This window comes from Equus quagga, chromosome 8 (genome assembly GCF_021613505.1).
Source record: "Equus quagga isolate Etosha38 chromosome 8, UCLA_HA_Equagga_1.0, whole genome shotgun sequence".
Classification (NCBI taxonomy): domain Eukaryota; kingdom Metazoa; phylum Chordata; class Mammalia; order Perissodactyla; family Equidae; genus Equus; species Equus quagga.
The window spans coordinates 60,341,222-60,364,422 of NC_060274.1; the positions used below are offsets into that span (position 1 = coordinate 60,341,222).

Genomic DNA, 23,201 nt, shown 5'->3' on the forward strand with positions numbered 1-23,201 from the left:
CTGAACCATTGGTCTTTTTCTGTGAGTAGCTGCAAATTATTCATAGCCTTAGATAATAAGAAAATGCAACAGAGGAGGTCTAAAATTACTGCGATTCACTATTAAATATTTATGTTACTTGCTCTGAGGAGTGCAGCAGAATGGTTAGGAGCACACAACGTCTCCACAGGCAGTCTGGATTCAGATTCTACTTATGCCTCCTATAAGCTGTGTGACCTTGGGTGAATTACGTAACTGCCCAGTTCCTCAGTTTCCTCATTTAAAACAGATATGATAACAACACCTCCATAAAGTTTGATGAGGATTAAATAAAGTAATAATCCATACCTTGTGCATAGTAAGCTTTACAAAGACGTCTAAATTCAAACATGAAAACATGGCTAAATTTTAAAATTTCTTTTGCACGTCCTCAACATTTCTATAATTTAGCTTAATTGAATCTGTTGTATTATGACTAACTACACATTTTCCATTCCATTAGAGAGAAGAGGAAGATCCCCATAGAAACTATAGCAATTAACACATCAAGCATGAGAAGTATGATGGATGTGGGGCCAGCAGCCACAGCCCCCAAAGGGCCTGAAGGTGAGGCCCTGAGTGAATCTCTATATTTCACAGTCACCCACCAGCTAGAGAAAGAAAATTCAAAATATACCTCTAGATTCACACATACACAGAAAGTCTCACCAGTGTGAAACCAATTTGTTTTACTTTAATATTCAGAGATCGTTGTTTCCTGAATGGTTAAACATCTATCAAAAGCTGCCGAGGTACTGTGCAAAATGAAGTTTAAAATTGGATGCTTAGCAATTAAATCTGAGTAATTCGGCTAGTATCAGTGCAATAAAGTGCAATATACAAACATTGCTTATCCACTTAAACAAAAACCTAAGGGGAAAAGCTACATAACAGAGACTCTCAGATTTCAACACCTCTTCTCCACCCAAGATATTGAAGATAGGATCAAATATATTGTAAGATGTCTGCTGCACTAACAGGCTTTTCAGATGCCTGCCCTATGAAGCCAGTATCCCTTGGCTCCATCAATTATTTCTTTGTTTTGCCTGGATGGTACTTGTAAACTCCTTAAGGTGCGCGCCTGGGCAGATATGTGCATTTTAGATTTTTCCCTTCTGATCCCTACTTGGCTGTCTCTGGACCAAAACTGATGTGCAGGCAAGAGAAGACTGCTGAGAATTTCATGACCTTTAGATTTAAAAAGCACGTGGTAGTGGCCCAATAGGTTTGCTTACCTTGGATTAAAACCTATTAATGCTCCAGCATTTTCCCCTCCGTGAGATTCATTTCTGACGCGTGTGGTGACTTGCAGAGTGCTTCATTACAGCTCAGGGGCACAACTGATGCCATACAAGCCATTAAAAATGAGTTTGTGAGAGTACAAAAAAGAAACCTTTGTAGATGAGGGCCAATTTGTTTCGAAGGCAATGCACTGTAAGAACATTCACAAAGTGGCAAGCATTATCTCAGATTCAAGCTATGCCATTTTCTCTCCTATTTTTAAATACCAAATAGAGAACTGGGAGAGTCCTTTCTTTGTGACAGCAGCTTTGGTTCCTGCCCTTATTTTCTGCCAGTATAGCTCCAGTTAAGCTGTATGAACAGCCCTGCGTTTTTGCCTTGGATGAAAATCCATAAATCTGTATATGGCTGGGGTCCTAAGGAGGGTCATCTTGTTCTCAATGCTTCAGTTTCCTTACATTCCAAATATATCTCCCACACCAAACTCACCAGCTTGTTGGGTCGGGTGGGGAAAGCTAATGAACATAATTTTTATAAGTAAAAATCAGTAGACGGGTAGAGCACAAAGAATTATTTTTGTTGTTATTAACACAGGCACATTTACTGTTTGCCATCTCAAGATGCCCCCATTGTTTACCCTAATTGATTGCAATTAAATTTGGTTTTGATTAGTCCTATTATTATTCACATATTTGACATAGCTCCAAGATAAATACCTTTGGATCAGAGTTTCTCAGTCTCAGTAATCTTGACATGTTGGGCTGGATAATTCTCTTTTGGAAGGGACTGTCCTGTGCATTGTAGGATGTTTCACAGAATCCTTGACTTCTACTATTAGATGCCAGCATCTCTCCCCTCTACCCAATTGCAACAACCAAAAATGCCCCCGGACAATGCCAAATGTCCCCTCGTAGACAAAATCACCCAGTAGAGAACCACTGCTTTGGAGTTAATCAAGCTGGTATGGTCCCCAGCTACATTTATTGTAAGTGGAGAACAGAAAGAACAATTTAAAATTTCTAAAAGCTAAAGAAACCAGTGGGCACAGTCCAAGAACATATCACTATGAGTACAACGCAGATGTTAAGCAAGACTGAGAGCTAACAGAGGCCACTAAAGTCAAGAATGAGGCTGAGGCTGTCAATAGAAATTTTAGAGCAGGATTTAGGAGAGATAGGAAGGTAGCTCAGAAAGGTCCCCAGAACTGCAGGCTGACATCTACCTAACAGTGGAAAATGTCTCCCCACTCCAGGAACTGAGGAAAAGAAAGAAAAATACTTGAGATAGAGCTGGTCAAAGGGAAGATGAGGACGAGGAGGAGAAAGGGCTTTCATATTGGGCAGAGGGTGGCTGAAGAGGAAAGAGGACGGAGCAAAATAATACGTGAAAAATAAAAAAGCAAGAAGAGTGGAGAAAATGATGAGAGAAGGAAGAGCAGGAAAGAAACAAAATTAGCAGTGAACATAGAGGAAAGAAATGGAAAGAAAGCCAAAAGACGTAAAAAATATGCCTGGCTTCTGAGCTTATCTGGACTCACCTGAATCTCTGCTCCGGCCTCCCGCTCTGTAACTGTTGTGTCCCCACTGCTGATACGGCCCTTGATCAACTGCGTCTGCCTTCTCACAGCTCGCTTTGCCCGTTGGATGGTGCAGTCAGGGGCTGACCGGTCAAAAGAGATAGCACCTACTGCTCTGCCCAGTCCTCAGTCCAGATTCTGCCCTTTCCCCATTCAAATCTAGTTAATCATGGCTCCTGTTCCAATGCTAGGCGTGTTCCAACACAATATTAGGCTCATTCTAGGCAAAGAATAGATGTTCTGACAGTATCCAGTCCTTAGTTTGACCTTCAAGGCCCTCCAGGCTTTGCCCTCACCCTACCTCTCCAACCTAGTCCATCCTCATTCTGATATTTCCCAACTGTGTTCTTTAGAAACTCAGTCTGCAAGACATTAATCTCGGTTACATCACTCAACCAGGAATTCTCTCTCCTTCATGAAGGTGCAACACAATTTGTAACTCATGTAGCATTTAAACACATATTGTATTTCATTATGAAACTTGTGAACATTTTGCCCTCTCTACTGAAGGGTAAACTCCTGAGGGGAGCACTAAGACTACAGTAAGAGCTAACTAAATACAGGATGAAGGAAGGAAGGGAGGGAAGAAGTTGAGTCTAATGAGCCTAAGTGCCCATAGAGGGGAAATGGAAGAAGGAATGAGGAATAAAAGGAAAGGAAGAAGAGGGAATTTAAACAACGTTTTTTACTAAGATAAATGTAATTAATCTACATGCCCCAGTGAGCTACATTTCAGAGTATTTAAAAAACTATATCAGCATCACAAACCTCGATTGTTAAAAAAAATCCTAAAAAATTAAACAGGAAAATGAAGTTGTTGATAGTGTTAAATAATATTTACTTTTAAAGAACAAAGAAGACACCCTTAAAAGCATAAAAACTTGATGCATTTTTCTAGAAAAATGCTGACAAAAATCATTTCAATAGCAGTTTCAGAGACGTAATAATTCTCTAACCTGGAAGTCATTTATTTGGTGACCTCAACTATCCCCCTGTATAGCCAAGGACCAAGCAAAAGAGAAAGGCCTTCAAAAGAGACACTGTAAGCTCAACAAACTAAAGCACATGTATTTTACAAATAAAACCAGGGTTAGAACCTATTTATCCTCTTTTCACACATATTTCTATCAAGAATGGGTAGAAAATATTTTCCAACTCATAGGGAAATATGGCAGCTTTAGAAAGTGTAAAGAGAAGCCTCTGAAGAATTCACGGAGCATCATAAAATGATGGCTGACACCAGATCCCTGTGATCATTGCCTCAGCCCCACTTTCAGAGGCTTATTTCTGGAAAAGCTGCCTCCTGCAGAAGATAAGACCATGAAAAGGAAGCCCCTTAAATCCAGAGGAGCTACCCACAGCTAAACAGATCATCTGAGCTGCTCCAGCATAACAAGCATCATATATCTTCTGGCTGGTCCCCATGTGTCATCATTTTCTTCAAAGCCTGCATATATAGACTTCACCTTCAGTTTCCCTTGCTGTTGGGTGGTCTTCCTGAGACCTTAAGAGTAAAGTCTGTGCCTTTATAGCCATATTCAGTTGCCTGGATTCATGTGACCATACAACCAGGCCCATAAGCCAAGGTCTGGTTGGAGGCTTCAGACTGTAGTTAGCTGGCACACCTTGGTGGTTGATTCAGCATGACAGAGAAGGAGAAACTAAAAACAAAACAAAACAAAACAAAACAAAAAAGCATAGCTGAAAACCTAAAATGGCAGAGCAGTTAAGAGACATTTAGGGCTAAGTGGGTTCATGAAGCTCAAAGATACCCAAACAGATTCAACCCAAAGATCTTCACATAATCAAACTCTCAAAAATCAAAGACAAAGAGTGAATTTTGAAAGCAGCAAGAGGAAAAAAGACCATCACATACAAGAGAACCCCGGTAAGGCTATCAGCAGATTTCTCAGGAGAGATCTTGCAGGCCAGTAGAGAAGGGGATGATATATTCAAAGTGTTCAAAGAAAAAAACTGCCAGCCAACAATACTTTACACAACAAAGTTGCCCTTCAGAAATGAAGAAGTAAAAACTTTCCAAAACAAACAAAAGCAGAGGGAATTTCTCACCCCTTGACCTACCTTACAAGAAATGCTAAAAGGACTTCTTCAAGCTGAAACAAAAGGATGGTAATTGCTAACATAAAAACATATGAAAGCATAAAATTCACTGTCACAGGTAAATATATAGTCAAATTCAAAATACTCTTATACTGTAACGGTGGTGTGTAAATCACTCTGAACTCTAGTATATGGGTTAAAAGATAAAAGTGATAAAATAACTACAGCTACAATATTTAGTTAATGGATATATAATATTAAAAGATAAATTATGATATCAACAATGTAAAATGAGGGAGAAGCAAGTAAATATGTAGAACTTTTTATGCAGTTGAAGTTAAAATTGTTATCAGCTTAAAATAGACTGTTATAACTATCAGATGTATTATGAAAGTCTCATGGCAGTCATAAAGTAAATAAACATAATAGAAACACAAATGATAAAGAGAAAAGAATCAAAAAACATACCACTACAAAACATCATCAATTCACAAAGAAAGGCAGGAAGAAAGAAACAAAGGAACTACAGAACAATCAGAAAGCAATTAACAAAATGATGATAGCAAATCATTACCTATCAATAATTATTCTAAATGCAAATTATTAAATTCTCCAATTAAAAGAAATAGACTGGCTGAATGGATAAAAAAGAAAGAAAGAAAGAAAGAAAACAAGACCCAACAATATGCTGCCTACAAGAGACTTCCTTAAGCTTTAATGACACTCATAGGCTAAAATTGAGTGGATGGAAAAAGATATTCCATGCAAATGGAAGCCAAAAGAGAGCAGGAGTAGCTTTACTTATATCAGACAAAACAGACCTTAAGACAAAAGCTGTAACAAGATGAGACAGAGAAGGTCATTATACAGTGATAAAGGGGTCAATTCATCAAGAGGATATAACAATTTAAAATAGAAACACACCCAATATCGGAGCACCTAAATATATTAAACAATTATTGACATTGTTATTTTTTTTGAAGGCAGAAATAGCAACACAATAATAGTAGGGGACTCCAATATCCCACTCTCAACCATGGATAGATAGATAGATCCTCCAGACAGAAAATCAATGAGGAAATAATGCACTTGAACTACACCTTAGACCAAATGGACCTAACAGACATATACAGAGCATTCCACACAACAGCAGAAGAATACACATTCTTCTCAAGCACACATGGAACATACTCCAGGATAGATCATATGTTAGGTCATAAGACAAGTCTTAACAAATCTAAATTTAAGAAGATTGATGTCATATAAGTATCTTTCTTGACCATAATGGTATGAAACCAGAAATCAATAACAGGAGGAAAATTGGAAAATTCACAAATATGTGGAAATTAAATAACACACTTCTAAACAACCAATGGGTCAAAAAAGAAATCAAAAAGGAAATTTAAAAATATCTTGAGATTTTTAATTAAACACAACATACCAAAACTTATGAGATGCAGCAAAGCAGTTCTAAGAAGGAAGTTTATAGTGATAAACACCTATATTAAGAAAAAAAGAAAGATTGCAAATAAACTACCTAACTTTACACCTCAAGGAACTAGGAAAAGAAGAATAAACTGAGCCCAAAGTTAGCAGAAAGAAGCAAATAAACATTAGAGCAAAAATAAATGAAATAGAAACCAGAAAGACAATAGAAAAGATCAATGAAACTGAGTTGGTTTTTTGAAAAAATAAACAAAATTGACAAATCTTTAGCTAGACTAAGCAAAAAAGAGAGTTGACTTGAATGAAATTATAAATGAAAGAGGAGACATTATAACTGATACCACAGAAATACAAAGGATCATGAGACTACTATGAACAATTATACACCAACAAATTAGATAACATAAGAAATGAATAAATTCCTAGAAACATACAACTTGTCAAGACTGAATCATGAAGTAATAGAAAACCTGAACAGACCAATAATGAGCAAGGAAACTGAATCAGTAATGAAAATTTTCCCAAGAAATAAAAGGCCAGGACCAGGTGGTTTCACTGGTGAATTCTACCAAACATTGAACAAATTATTACCAATCCTTCTCAAACTCTTCCAAAAAATTGAAAAAGAAGGAATACTTCCAGACTCATGTGGAATGTGAGACCAGCATTACCCTGATACTAAAACCAGATAAGGACACTACAAAAAAAGAAAATTGCAGGCGAGACACACAGACTCAGATACATATACTCACCTTTAAACTGGGAAAATATGTTCTAGAATTATTAGACCACACAATTATTGTGTGGGGGGACAATTGTATAGCAAGTCCCTCTCTTGGCTTAGGGTCAATGAGGTAGGTACAAAAACTAAGAAATTATGAGATCTGAGATAATATATATTAAAGTTCTTTGGCAAAGCACAAATAGTCCTCAATTTTCACCATTCCTAGAAACTGAGTCATAAGGAAGATCATGTTTACCACTAGAAAAATGAAATAATTGGTGGTTGCATTTCTGATCAAATATTCAGCAGCAAGGAAACCATAAATATGAAGGACAACATGTCTTGACCGTCAACTATAAACTCTCAAATTGTTTAAAACACTAGCTGATGCCTCAAGCCCCAAAACAGGTTGAAATGTAGCACTTGTCCTAAACAAGAAAACTCTGCAGTCAAAAACAATAGTACAGAATAGATCAATGGATCAATAAATATTTGTTGTGTAAGGCATTATGATCGGTGTAGAAAGAAATTCAAAAGGTGATTCCTACACTCAAGGAGTTGGCAATCTCATCAGGGATGTTTACATAAGTAACTGCAATATAATATAGGAAGGGGGGCCGGCCCAGTGGCTCAGCAGTTAAGTGAGCACATTTTGGTTCGGGGGCCCAGCGTTCGCAAGTTTGGATCCCGGGTCTCGACATGCCACCACTTGGCAAGCCATGCTGCTGCACGCATCCCACATATAAAGTAGAGGAAGATGGGCACGGATGTTAGCTCAGGGCCAGTCTTCCTCAGCAAAAAGAGGAGGATTGGCAGCAGTTAGCTCAAGGCTAATGTTCCTCAAAAAAAAAAAAAAAAAAAAATATATATATATATATATATAGGAAGGGCTTAGTACCAGAAGAGAGATGAAAGTAACAGCCACCATTTATTGAGCACTTACTGTGTGCCCGGCACTTTTCGAATTCCTTTATCTGAGTGAACTCATTTAACACTCAAATAAGCTTGCAAGGTAGGTACTAATATTAGCCCCTTTTACAGATGAGAAAATGGCAGCAGTGAGTGGTTAGATCACACAACTCAGATGTTGCAAAGGCCAAGTTAAACCCACACGGTCTGGCTCCAGAACCCACATTCTTAAAACAATCCTGTACTGCTTCTCAGAATAAAAGAGCCATATGAGTGAACCACTGAACAGATTACTCTTGGCTGGTGGAGAATCTGAGAAGGCTTGCTGGAAAAGCTGGAATTTGTGTTGGACCTAGAAGAAGAGATAGCTCTCGAGTTTGCAGAAGCATGGAGGAAGACGTTCTCAGTGAAGGAAACAGCACGAAGTCTGGGAGATGGGAAATTTGGAAGCATGGGCAAGCGTTTTATCTAAAATGCTTTTACAGATCTTTATTCAGAGAACAGAGTATATTTCAAAGAAGGCGCTCAACCTTGTCTGCTTTGTATCTTCTAAATCGGTGATTAGCATCCCCAGCTACTCACCGCTTAAGAGAATTCAAAACATAATCTAAGATTGCCTCTCCATCCCCATCACCCACCATCACCACGCACACACATCCCAAGTCCTCTCCCTCCCCTCCCCTCTCTTCTCACCACCACTGCCTCAGTTTAAGCCTTGTGACTCCCCAACTACGCCATGAAGTATCCTCCTACCCTGAGTCCCTGTCTTCAGTCTCAAATCCCTTCATTTAGTCTCCTCCTCAGGGCCAGAGTATCTTTCTAAAATGCCACCTGGTCAAAGTGCTTCCCCACCTACAGGATGAATCCAAATTTGTTGTGAAGGCATGAAAATCCGCTTTTGATCTAGCCCCTGCCTAGCCACATCTTCTGCCATTTCCCCATAGGTAGCCTATGTTCCAGCCACACTGAACTACTTGTTCTCTCAAAGGAACATGCTCTCTACAGAAAGCTTTCTACCCTAAAAATCCCTCCCCACCCACCCCTCCAACCCTCAACCTTCAAATCTACGCTGACAATTCCTGTCCTGGTGATTAAGCCTGCATTCCTCTAAAAGTCTTCAATGACCACCCAGTAACGGTCAGGCATTTTTTCTAGGTTCCCACAGTGAGTTCTTTGAGCCTCTATTTGCCACATCTTATTGTAATTGTTTTTATATGTTTCATTAATTCCCAAGACTGTAAACTCTTCTCAGGCAGGGGCTTTGAGATTCATTCTTACCTGCATTTCCCAGTACTCACCCATGTTTTATGAGCGAGTGAGTTTATGAGATTCTAGAACTCTGGGATCACGGGCGCACACCAGCTCCAGTCTATCTCCTCCACCCTCTTCTTTAATGGAAGGCTCGTTACTCTCTCCACTGGCTCTCTTCTTAAATCAAATTAAGATAGCAAGAGAATTACATATTTCTGTCATTACTGATATCTTTGTGTTATTTTTAAACTGTAAGACAGAGAAGCTAGTTTAAAAACTGGTTAAGAGAGATTGAATAAAGAGATTTATACAGTTAATTTAAATCCAAGGTGTATTAAACCCTCAAGAACAGGAATGGCATCATCATCTCAAAGAGAGGGTCACAGTTATAACACAAAACAGTTTAACACACAGATTCTGTTCATAATCTGGCAACATAAATTTGTACTTTGGTTTTTTTAATATCTTTGTCATTCTAGTTACTTACTTTTATCTTTCCAGTGATTTTCCTATGGCAACTGCTTTTTGTTTGCTCTCTTCATCCCTGACTAACTTAAGCCCAATTTGCCCACACCCTCAGCTGAGCAGATGCAGGACTCCCTCTACCTCTCTGTTTGTACACTTGGGGTTGCTCTTTCTCCTCTGCTGCAAACCCCATAGCTTCCTGGGACTCCCCCACCCCCCAGCATGCAGGTCCTACTTCTCATCTTGTCCCAAAGCTGATTGATGGTGGGTCCTGCTTCAGGGTGGGTAGTGGTAGTTTAGTGGTAATAAGACTACTTACTGGTAACAGGAGTAATAGTAGTAATAATAGTTTTTGAACATTTGCTATGTCCCAGACACTCTGCTAAGCAAGCATCATTTGAATGATCACTATTAAATCCTCATAGCACTCCTAAGAAAGCTAGTAAGTGAAAGAACTCAAGCTCAAACCCACACTTGTCTGATTACTGGATAAAGCAGCAGCTTCTCAGTAGGCTAGCAAAGGACAAACGTGAGAAGGTCTATCTCTCCTCCCCTACCTGCTTTCAGGCTCTCCAGTTCCTCTTACCTTCTCACCACCTATTTCCCTGCTGGAACATAGATTGACAGATCTCTTACTATGGCCACTGCTCTCTTTCCTCTGCATCTCTACCTTTTCTCTTTGCCAGGAGCTCCTGACTCCCGTTCCCTTTTCTGCTGATCCCCTTTTCAGATCTTTGGTTCCTGATCCCAGGTATATCTCTGCCAAATAAAGGCATTAAGACAACAAAAACAACCTTTCATCACCGTCATTTTGTGAAAGAAATATTTTTAACACTAAACTAGGCATAGTCTCAGATTAAAGGATATTTCTTCAAATGGAATAAATTTTTGTTGTTAGTGCCATCGAATCGATTCGACTCCTAGCAATGCTGTGTACAGCAGAGCTGAATCCTGCCCGGCCCTTTTGTGCCATCCTTTTCCCTTCAGGTGCTATATCAATACTCTGCTGCTATTCACAGCGTTTTCACGGCCAATTTTTTTGGAAGTGGGTGGCCAGGTCCTTCTTCCTAGTCCGTCTTAGTCTGGAAACTCCACTGAAACCTGTCAACATGGATGACCCTGCTGGTATTTGAAATACCAATGGCACAGCTTTCAGCATCACAGCAACACACAGCCACTACAGCATGACAACCAACAGAAGGGTGGTAAGGTTATCTAACCAGGAAACGAACCTGGACCCTGGTGGTAAGAACGGCAAATCCTAACCACTAGACCACCAGGACTGACTAGAAGAAACTTGCCTTTATGAAAAATATAAGCTAGACTCATCTCCCAACAAACTCTCAATGCTAAAACAATGTGGCATCCATAACCTCAATGCTTAGATGGAGAACTAACCTTGGAACCAACTCAGGAGCACTCCAGGGCCAGCCAGCCCTGACACCCATCCCACCAGAGTGGTGCCTTCATCCCTCATGTCTCAATGAGCTGAACACTCAGGAGAGACTCAAAGTAGCTCCTCTTTTCAGAAAGGTAGACATCCTTGGCTTGGATCATCTCCCCATCATCTTTATTCCACTTGTTCTTCAGAGTTAACTGCTCTTTTTCTGGGCTACTGTTGGACCTTATACACACTTGTGTTCTTTTTACACTATTTTGTGGTTGTGATTTGTGTCCTCCATTGGACTGTGAGCACCTTGAGGACAAGGGTGCTGTCCACCTCATCTTTGCTTCCCCACTGCCTAGCACACAGTAGGCATTCAATCTCACTGGTGAACAGACTTATCCCTCACAGTAGAGAAACCAGCTCACTAAATTAATGGGAGAAACAGAGCTCAAAGAAGTGCTTTGCAGAATAATTTTGTTCATAATTTAAGATGACAATCATTTTTGAAACACGTTATTAAATCATTGTCTCATTTTCAGTGAAGAGTAGGTAAACAGATTCAATTCCTACATCTCCCCTTTTCCCACTGATGCCCCAAAGTGAAGGAACAAAGCTAGAGGCCAGAGGATCTTAATAGGTCGTTACCCTCCACTGAGAAGTGTAAGCATGGAGTCTTATGACACAATGCCAGCCAGAGATTTACTAGTTGTTAACAATAATTCCATACGGAATTACAGCTATGTCTCGTTCACTTTGGGAGGCCCCACTATGTACTTAGTATGCAATCAAAGACTATATACTAGATAATGGATAGATTAATTACTTTGGCAGAACTGTGAGTGTCTGAGTTTCTGAGAATAAAACATTAATCCTCAGTATTTTGTTTGGAAGTGGTGGGCAGGAGAAGGAAGGAAATGAATTGGGGATGAGCTGATGGTTATATCTGATGCTCCGTGGTCTCACTTGAAATAAAGACAGCACATCTAGCCTGTCCTGTCACTTCATGCAAGTTTCTCAGAGACATCCAGATTGACCAGAGGCTGACTGCATTCAGCTGCCCAGAGTTGGTACTTTCTCAATCCATAAGTCAAGAAATGTGAAGGATATGCAAATTATGAAGTACCTCTCTCCTCCATCTGCCCTTCTCCCTGACTTCTATCTTCTCTGTTTACCATAATGACTTAATGTATTTGTTCTTCATTTAAGTTCTAGAATTAAATATTGTGTCTGAAATACCACTGGATGCAGTTTGAAGTTCCAACCCAGGTGCCAGGCACTATTCTAGGCACTGGGTACATATGACAAAAAAAAAAAGGTCATCCCTAATTCCATGGAGCTTATATTCTGGTGGGAGGGACACATAATACACAAGGAAACAAATACCTACACAAAACTTCAGATAAATAGTATGAAGACAGTAAAACATGGTAATGGAATAAAGAGTCACTGAGAAGGTAGAGTACAGTCACCTTAGAAATATGATGGCCAGGGAAGATTTTTTTTTTTTTTAAAGATTTTATTTTATTTTTTCTCCCCAAAGCCCCCCAGTACACAGTTGTATATTCTTCGTTGTGGGTCCTTGTAGTTGCGGCATGTGGGACGCTGCCTCAGCGTGGCTTGATGAGCAGTGCCATGTCCGCGCCCAGGACTCGAACCGACAAATCACTGGGCCGCCTGCAGCGGAGCGTGCGAACCCAACCCCTCGGCCACGGGGCCAGACCCAGGGAAGATGTTTTGGAGGAAGTCCCAGTGATGCAAAGAGCAGTGATTCCTCTCCACCCAAGTCAACTTGCTCAGAGACATTTGTTAATCGTAGAATCATTCTCAGTTGCAATCCCCTTCAGGGAAGGATTTCTGTGAAAGCACAGTGACTTATATATGGAATATATTCTATTCTGTAAGTGACCATTGCTTAATTAATTTTCCTCCAATGTTCACTTAGGAGCCCATTAACCAGAAAAACCATTGGGTTGCTCCAATGAATCTCTGATAGCTGCCCGAGAAACTTATTCCACATAAAAGATTTACCCAAAGAACCAGAGACCACCTGACAATGTGTTTTACTTTCTTTCACCCTAAATGCTCTTCACCCACTGGGATATTGTCTGTTGACATCCAACATCTGTTGTTCATTTTCGAACACTAATCCCTGTGGTGTGTCCTTTGGGTGATCAAGCTCACTCTAAAGCTCGCCATAAAATATTCAAGAAGATTGGGACTCTTCTATTTTTCCATTGACATTTTTACCTCTCCTTTGATTTCAATTTGATTTTATTTTTCCTTTGCCTCTCTTTCCACTATTTCACTTCTTTCTTCAAGTAGGGGCCTCTTCCTTTCATCTATGCATGCACACAGCCTCGGCCATGTGCTTTCAAACTTATAAAACTCACAGAATTTGAGTGATTTTTTTTAGGAAAAAGCCCATGTACTAGCATTATCTTAATGGAAAATAAAATTTTTTAAAAGGTCAAATCTGTTTTCCTGGGCCAGACATGTTTTTCATATTTAGAGTCTATCCAAAGTTGTACTTCAGAGGCCTGTCGTAAACTCCTGGGTGTTAGGAACCCTTCCCTCATCACTGTCCTTTTAAGTTGTGAATTTAAACCAAGGATAATAAAAATAATCATGCTTATATTTGTACTTGCCCAGTACCTTTCATTCCAAGGCATAAGAACAACTTTCAAACAAATTATACTTTACAACCACTTTTTCTCACACATAAATGTTATGATGAATAAATAGCAACAAGGGTATGCTAATCTGCCAGATATACAGTCAAAGCTGTGCTAAAACTGAAATGAAAACGTCTTCATGAACTGCTTCTATTATATTTTCTTCCTACTGCTTCTAAGAGCCCCCCACCCCATCTTCCAATTTGCTCTGAAGTAGCTAATTATGATATGAAGCGCCCCTCTCTTCAAATCATTTCAGTGACAATGCACTGAGGTTGTTAACCAACATGTTTAAAGCCTACAACAGAATGATTTCATTGGGAAGTATAATTTGCTTGACATTCTCATCTTTCCAGATGTTATAAAAGTTTCCTTTATTCACCAAGCCAAAGAACTGGGATATACAAGTGGTTTTGAAATTGGCAGGTAGTTTTGAAATAGTTTACAAGAATAAAACCAAGGGATAATAGTGAAAGTGTTCTTTCTCTAAACCTACCCCATGCTCATAGGTTCCTATCTTCTGAACGTGTGAAAATTTTCAGGAGAAATCTTTCCTGTGAGCAAAGTGCTCGAAAGGTAACTTGTTCTTCACCTCTGGTGCACTTCTTTATCCCATGGGGCACATAATAAGATGCTTCCCAAATCTTCAAAATGCCTAGTCCTATGACCAATAAGTTAATCAAAAGCCATATGCTATCTAGTGAATCTCCCCAGGACATCCCAATTAGACTTCCATTTGCTCTACAATCTAAATATGGGGCAGCCCAGGGAATCCAGGGAAGGAAGGCGGGACAGACTGAGAAGCAGAGGCCCACTCACATTCCAGCTCCACTCATTTCAATCCTGGCAACTTTGGTCAAGTCTCCTCTGCGTGCCTCAGGTACCCTCTTTGTAAAAGAAGGACTTTTGACTCCATCTCGAATTTCCTTTCCTGCTCTAAAATTACAATTTATTATTTCTTGAAAGTCATCACTGGAAAGCAACAGGCAAAGTGACACAATATATTAGCTGCCCATATGCCCTCTAGTCTCATTTTCCTTTGATACCCATTCACCAATCCTCCTCACACAAATCAAGACCATGGGGAAACTCACATCTTGTGAGTGTTAAAAGATAAACTGAGGGGCCAGCCTGGCGGTGTAGTAGTAAAGTTAGCGCGCTTTGCTTTGGTGGCCCAGAGTTCGTCTGTTTGGATCTGGTGCGGACCTACATACCGCTCATCAAGCCATGCTGTGGTGGCATCCCACATACAAAATAGAGCAAGATTGGCACAGATGTTAGCTCAAGGACAATCTTTCTCAAGCAAAAAGAAGAAGATTGGCAATGTATGTTAGCTCAGGGCTGATTTTCCTCACACACACACAAAAAGATAAACTGAGGCATTTTAAAAATTTTAAGAGTTATTTGAGCAAAAGTTGATTGGAATTGGGCAGTGCCAAACCAGAAATGGTTAGGAGCATTTTGCCCACAGGATTCAGGGGAAAACCTCATATCAACAACGTGGAGAAGCAAAGAAAGGAATTTATTTGATTGGCAATTGCTTAAAGCCTAGCTGGCTGTGATTAATTGTCCTTAGCGGTTTGATTTTGTAACCTTGAGGCATTTACAGGCTTAAAACTTGGTTTGCTTAGATAGGCCACCAGGGCGTTAGAGCCACCTCGGTCTAATGGCCTCCATGTTTAATTAACATGAGAAAAGCATTTATATCCCCAAAGGAAGGCAAGTCAGAGTACCCAGACTCGACTAATTCAGTGAAAATGGGTTCATGGACCAGAGAGAACATCAAGTAAGATTTTCCTAATACAGAGATCCAGCTTTTCAGATCATTGGAAAGTGCTTACAATTGGAGGAAGAATTAGGTTGCATTTCTCCTCCAGCAGAGGAACAGGTCTAGAAGCAGTTTGAAAGGTAAGGGGAATTAATTCAGGTGGCCAAAGCAAGAGGTTTCCATGTGTGTGCACGGTGAAGCCTGTTCATGAAACACTTCCCAACAGCCCACCCCATAAGGAAGTGCTGCCTCCGGGTCTCTTTGAGCACTGCTACATTCTGGTTTCCTCCTTAATGTGGAAAGCCTATGTTTCTTATTATTTTCCCAAATTTGGCATGAACTAGCAGTGAGTAACACATTGCAAAAGAGCTCTGTGCTGGGCAGCCACGCAAGCTGCAGCCCTTCAGATCCAGCGTGACAACCCCAGGAAAGGGTCTGGCTCTCTGGCTCTCTCCACACCCGTCCTCCATAGAGGGCCTCTCTGCAGAGTAGTGCTAAAGGGCCAGCCCATGCAAGGCCTCCCCACCTGCCCTCCCCACACTGGCCTTTCTAAGCTGCCCTCTCTCTTTGCAGTGTCTCCCAGCTTCCTTCACATTGCAAATTTCATTCCATTAGCATGTTGAAGCCTCCTCCCAGATTATTAATCAAGATGTGAAATAAGATAAAACCTAATCCGCAGTCCCTCAGCTATGAATGCTCAAAGCCAGGTTCATTAAACATATCTGTCAACAATGGATTACACCAGCCTTAGGCCCTAAATTGATTGGAAGTCAGGGGGAGGGGTGCAAAGCATTTGGTTGCACAATATATTCAAGAGAAGGAACTCCTTTCAAGGTGTAGCCAATTAAATCTGCTTAGAGGTAACTATAGGCTATATAGTTTTATAGATTCTTTTCTTTAGTTGTTAATGGCAGCCAAAGAGATAGGGAAACAGATGTAGAGCTGGGAAACAATAATTCATGTACTGCGTGTGAAAAGCTGAAAATCATTATGAATGGGAGCAAAGCAATATGCCATATTGGACGCAAACCTAGTGAATTCCTGCGTGGATTCAAACACTATTTCCTTGTGTCAAAAAGAAGAAAAAAAAATGTTGAGTTCTGTTAAAGTGCTTAAAGTCACATTTCACTATGGTTATTATCTATCATCCTGTCATTAGCATCCTCACCACCATCCCTGTCATGATATACTTTGTCTTTACATTGGGATTTTCAAGTTCAAAGCACAAAGCAGACACATCAGGCAATTAATCACGTTGAGGGATCTGTGTTGTGTGGAATGCTGTCCCAGCAAATGCATTCCTAACGTGTCACTGGAGGATCCACTCGGCAGGAGTGTTCCTGGCCTACAATTTGATGTCATATGTTGGCATTTTGTCAGATTTCAAATATATATTTTCACCTATCAAACTGACAGCCCTATTTTCTGAATCAAAGGAAAAGTGATTTTACTGATCTTTTAGCATTAAGAATCACTCCTCTCCATTTGGTGTTTCTGGGTAGTAGCCACATTTTATACACATCTCTAAAGAGAAAAAAAAAAGGATTGGGGAAGTAAAATTAAATAAATATATTATTTTTTTTCAATGAGAAAGTGAGCAATAGGAAAAAATAATCAAATCTGAGGAGATTTATAATGGGAAACAGATGTAGACGTGAAAGTGATTTGAAATAACCAAAGGCTCCAGACGTCGTCCAAGAACATGTTTTAATACATAAACATTGAACAGCACAATAGGTAGGCCAAAATTGCTCAATTCCAAAACTTCACCTGCATTCTTAAGTAAGTTTGCTTTTTATTTCTTGAAATTAAAATGGGAAAAGAGGGTTTCCCATATTTGAGCTGTTCATTAACAAATGATTCTTTATTTATAATGGACAGTGAAACTAGGCATATCTGTTTCTCTTTTCTGTTCTGGTAGGTTTCATATTCTGCTTCCAATTCCCATGCCCCCGTGCTGTTCTATTTGAATTTCCAATGCAGCAGAGGAAATGGCTTCTAAAATATTAAAATCCTGTTTTCATTGACTTTCTTTACGCTTTGTGACCACATTTCTATTCAGATCAGGTTGCACAGCTTTTAACTTTTCCAAGTCTAAATTTACAGTTAGAGCAACTGCATGTTACCCCTTAAGTGGATAGCGCTTTTAACAAAGGAGAAGCAGTCTGGAAACTGCAGAGAAGCCAGGCGGATGGGAAGACTCTTCTTTTTTTTTAATCTTCTTTTGAGACTTCTTAAAACTGTTTCAAGCTACAACTATACTTTAAACGGGGGCTCATTTGGAGCAAGATACCAACCTGGGAAAGGTGTCCAAGAAACAAACCTGCCTGGGTTCACTTGCATGAAAGATAGTCTCAGCCATGTCCCCAACCTCATCACAGCATTTGTCTCCTTACCTCCAGTCTTGCTTTCCCTAAATCCCGATTCTACACAACAGCCCTTTTTATTGTGTCTACCACTCTCTCTCTGAAGGCCAAGCAATACAGTCTGGAAAAAAGAAGCTGACCATTCTCTTTGAGGGAATCACGTTCTAAAGCCCCAGCTCAGCCCCTCAAGAAAACTTCTCCGAGAAATTCAGCTGGGGGTCTCTGGAGTCTGCCTCAGGGAACTTGCTTGCCCCTCCCTAAGCAACAACTCTCACTGTAATATTATGGTTCTAATAATTAGTGCCTGTACAGTATTGTACAGATCATAAAGCATTTTCATATCTTCACAAGAGCTCTGTGACAGAAGGTGGGCAGGTTTTATTCTATCTACATTTTATAGATGAGAAAACTTTCATTCAGAGAGATTGCATAAATTGTCTAAGATCGTAAAGATAATTAGTAGAGAAGTCAAGGCTTCAGCTCAGGCCTCCTAATTCCTAGTCCTACTTCCTTCCCCCACAAATACATGTGTTCCTATAATTCCGTTTCCTGAAAGCAGGGTCATTCTGAGAACTTTTTGTTTTCCTGTGCCTCCCCTTCAACACAAGTGCAAGTGGACCAAAAAGGTTTGGGAGGACCAGCCCTGTGGCTTAGTGGTTAAGTTTGGCACGTTCCACTTTGGTGGCCAGGTTCAGTTCTCGGGCACACACCTACACCACTCATTAGTGGCCATGATGTGGCAGCATCCCACGTACAAAAGAGAGGAAGTTTGGCACAGATATTAGCTCGGGGCAAATCTGCTGCAGCCAAAAAAAAAAAAAGAAAATTTGGGGAATTCATTCAGACAGTCACACATCTTGTGTAGAAGTGGTTGTCTGAAATTCATCCCAGCTGACTTCATTTGGATCTATATTAGTCTTGGTCATCTTAAAGATTGTTTTCAATTCAACAAATACTTGCACAGCACCTCCTTATCCAGACACTGTATTGAGCTCTGAGGAGACAATAATAAATAAGACTCCAGCCAGTCATTGAGGAGCTTACAGGCTAAATTAAACATACAGTTACAGTCCAATATAACAAGTCCTACAAAAGAGGATATACCAGGTGCCAACAATCATGGAAGTCTTCCTGGAAAAACAGACCATCAAAATTAAGACCTGAAAAATGAAGTGGCCAAGTGAAGAGGATGGGAAAAAAATATTTCAGGTAAAAATATATATATATATTTATTATTATTATTTATTTTAACATATTATATATTTTATATAATATATATTTCACTGAGGAGTTGTTATTTAACGGGCATAGTTTCAGTTTTGCAAGATGAAAAAGTTCTGGAGATTGGTTACATAACAATGTGAATATACTTAACACTACTCAACTATACATTTAAAAATGATTAAGACGGTAAATTTTATATTATGTGTATTTTACCAAAATTAAAAACTAAAATACTTGTATTTTTTTTCAGCATGTACACTGATGCAAATCCCAGTCCACCACTCCTGAACCTTTGGGCGCTAAAATGTGACCGCTAGAATCAGCTTTTACTGATTTTATATTATTTCCAGGTGGGAAGTTTCAGTCCCACTATTGGTCAGCTCTGATAAGGGACAACCCTAAGTAAAAGGAATACTAATTGTGATTTTCCTCAACTTCAGCCTCCTGGAGGGTTATTCCACTCACAGCCCTGAGCTCCTACAGAGCTGCCCAGATCAACTGTGCTGAAGTGCAAACAGAAAACTTTCCTTTCGGGCGAGGCCATGAGGAGGAAAGGGAAGGATGCAGCTCTGGTGATTTACAACCAGGCCAACCAGAAACCCTGTGGAAAAGAAATTATCTTAGGTTAAGAAATCCATTCCTTGTAAGCTCACATTTTCATAGGATTTTGTATTTTCTTTTTTATATTTTTGGTTTTTCCCAGGCATTTTTGTTTTTTTAAATAAAGTTCCTTCTGAGCATCTCCATTTTGGATTGACAAGGGAAATATGATAGAGTCCATTTGTACTGGCAGCAGCCACTGGAACCCCTCTGGAGCACAGGGGAACCCTCACAGAGCTGAAACAGTGAGGAAGATGACCGGGGCCTAAAGCCATTGCTGGCCCTTTCCCACACAGGCTTAGATTATACTAGTCCAGCACACCAGGCCTGCTGCCATTTTCCCAGAACCCCGGGCAGAATTGCCAGCACTGGAACTTTCAGAAGTTGGAAACACTCTGAGGAAAATGTTAGCAGCAAAAGGGAAGGGTTACCCAAGAGCCATCTCACCTGGTCTCTCCCTGTCCCCCTCCTGCCCTACTTTCCCCACATACTGGCTCCAGAAAACTGTGTGCTCCTCATCGGCCAGTAAACAACCATAAGTAACCAGATGGGTTCTGTGGGAGACCAAACTAAACAGCAAGGTGAGCAACACTAAAAACTTATCTGAGATTCTTAAATTCTATACAATTGTTATCTCAGAAAGAAAAATCATAGTCAGCTGCGAGCTCAAGCAAGCTCAAGGATCTTTCAAAGGGTTTCCATAGGCTTCGGGACGACAATCCAACCACCCCAGCATGGCACGTAGGACCTTTCAGGATCTGGCCCCTGTTTCATTTTTCTGGCCATCTACATCACCACTCTCCTCTCCCACTGCACTCCAGCCATACTGAACTATAGTATTTGCAGTTCCCCGAACCTACTATATTAGTCATAGTTAAGCTGCTATAAAATATACATATCTATTGTGATTCATAGTAGACAGATGTTTCTTTCTCATCTAAATTCCAGAAAGAGACTGGCAACCCATATCACTTTTGCTCATATCTCATGAGCCAAAAGTAGTCCTAACACTAGGCTGGGAAATGTAGTCTCTAGCTGCTCAGCTAAAACTTGGAAGGTTTAATTCTAAAACAAAGTAAGGGACGACAGACACGGGGAGACAATCAATAGTTTGCATTGCCTCTGTGTCTTTGCACCCCTGCTTCCCTCAGTCAGAAGGGCCCTTTGCCTGGATAATTCTCCACATCCTTAGGATTTAGTTCCAACATCGCCTTCTCTGGGACACAAACGCTTGCTCTGCACTCTTGGAGCATTTGCGCTTCTCTCTCTGCCCCAGCACTTACCTCACCCTTATTGTAATTGTCTACTTGTCAGCTTACCTATTAGACCACGGGTTCACAAGAACAGGGATTATGTCTTTCATTCTTACACTCACAGAGCTCAGGCTAGTACATGGTTCACAGTGGGCACTCAATAAATGATTTTGGAGTGAAGAAATAAAATATGAGAAGAGAAAAAATTATCTGGAAATTCTAATCAGAGTTCTGTTGCAGTTAATCTGGAAACTGTCACATTCTATTTTTTCCCTTTTTTCTTTTTTTGGTGAGGAAGATTGGCCCTGAGCTAACATCTGTTACCAATGTTCCTCTTTTTGCTTGAGGAAGATCATCCCTGAGCTAAAATCTGTGCCAATCTTCCTCTATTTTGTATGTGGGACACCACCACAGCATGGCTTGATGAGCAGTGTGTATGTCCGTGCCCAGGACCTGTGAACCCCAGGCCACCAAAGTGGAGTGCACACACTTAGCCATTATGCCACCAGGCAGGCCCCATCAGTTTATTTCTTAAAAGAAATCATTTTAATTTTTTTACCTGTCTCAATATGACCATGGTTTCTAATCTTGTTCATATTCCACATTAATTCTGATGCTCTTGAAAAAGTAAAGATTTTTTTCAAAAACATTGTTGAAATAATACAGGTAGCTAAGTGTGGGCATTAGATTAACCTGGAAGTGGGTTATTTGGAATTTGAAACAGATCTGCCATCAAAATATCTCATATACAGTGTTGGGCATCCAACCAGGCCACAAAAGACCTATAATCCATAATGTAACTAAACTCAGGTTCTTACAATACAATGGGTCCTACCACATGCAGAGTAAGGGCAATTCTCTGGAGAACTCAGAGCTCCAATTTTGCCCCCCTCTCCTGACTTTATCCTTCAAAGTGGGTTTGAGGGTATCTTAATTTAGGTCCTCCCAAAAGCAGGCTCTAAGAAAAGGATTTTGGCGCAAGTGGTGTATATGGGAGGTACAGGGAACATAGGCAGAGAAGTGGAAAGTGATGCAGGGAAGGAAAGCAGCCAACATAAGACGTGTTATTAAACCAGCTGCCACGGAGAGCAACTATCTGAAGATTAATCCCACAGAGAAACTCTGGAGATGGGGTAAAATGTATGCTTCTGAATAATCCACACAAGCGGCAAGGGAATTAGGGTATTTATATATCAACTCCCGAGAGTCATCATTAGAGGGCTGGGAGTAGGGGACACATGTTGATTCCCTAATTCTTCATCCTTCATTCCAGGAAAACAAAGTCCTCAGGCACAGAAATACAGGTAAGTGGCAGTTGAAAGTCATCATGCACACGCTAAGGGGTCTGAAGACAATGCCATGCACTGAGGAGTAGGAGAAAGGAAATAATGTGCTTATTGTACAATTATGACATTGAAGACAAAGAGAAGTGACCCCACCCCCCAAAACAAAAATCTCAAAACTAAAATGAGAAAGCTGAAAGTCCACCTCCAGGCTGAGTCCACCGACCTGCCTGACGTGGGCTCTGAGTCCGAGTCCAGTCCTCCCCCGGACGGCACTGCTCTGTGAGCTTGACGTAAGGGGATTGGCTTTATAATTAGGAACACAAGCCTACAGTAAGAGTAAGCTTTGGTTTAAAATAACAGCTAAATGGTGGATGAAAGGCAAGTTCCTCCCTTTTTCTTTTGTAAAAGTAGTTCCATCTCTGTGCTTTCCTGGTGGCAGTTGACACCCTCCAGAAAGCTGAGATGCCGGCTCATTAAAGGGTCCAGGCATTGGGCGATCACTTACCTCCCATCCTTTTGCAACAACAGTAAAATCAATCTCTGCTGTTCAAATTGGGATCCCCTATTACATTAGAGTGCAGCGTTCAAAGCAACAGTGGAGGAAACGCCCGTGTTTGTAGAGCCAAGGAAATCCTATAGTTGCACAATTGTTACTGGGAAGACGTGGACGGGTGGGGGGGTCAGATCCCCACCTTGGGTAACTCAAAACCCCCACAGTGCCTCAGAGGAAGAGAGCCTGGTCTGGTTTTTCATGCCATCTGCCCTGCCTGGGCCCTCAGCTGTTGTTACTTCTCTCTGTTTCACCAACAGAGGCCGGGACAACTTGTCTTATTGATAAACAAGCTAACAAAATGTTTTTTTCTAAACTACTAACTTCACTGTAAATTGAATTAAAGAACTATTGAGTAAAGATTGTTTTTCAGACTTGAAGAAAACAACTTCCCATGGGGAAA

At 40.4% G+C, this 23,201-nt stretch overlaps 1 protein-coding gene across 3 annotated transcripts in view; it reads right to left on the reverse strand.

The window, feature by feature from the left end:
- The window catches only part of MTERF1 (mitochondrial transcription termination factor 1), a 212,234-nt gene that overhangs the window by 15,092 nt on the left and 173,941 nt on the right, over window positions 1-23,201 (reverse strand). For 2 of the 3 annotated variants that reach the window (XR_006889855.1, XR_006889854.1), the window contains one exon: window positions 9,260-9,404. The exons of the other annotated variant lie outside the window; for it this stretch is intronic. The gene's annotated coding sequence lies outside the window, so the exon portion shown is untranslated. Of the gene's footprint in view, window positions 1-9,259; window positions 9,405-23,201 lie in introns of those variants that run through there. 3 annotated transcript variants of the gene reach the window in all.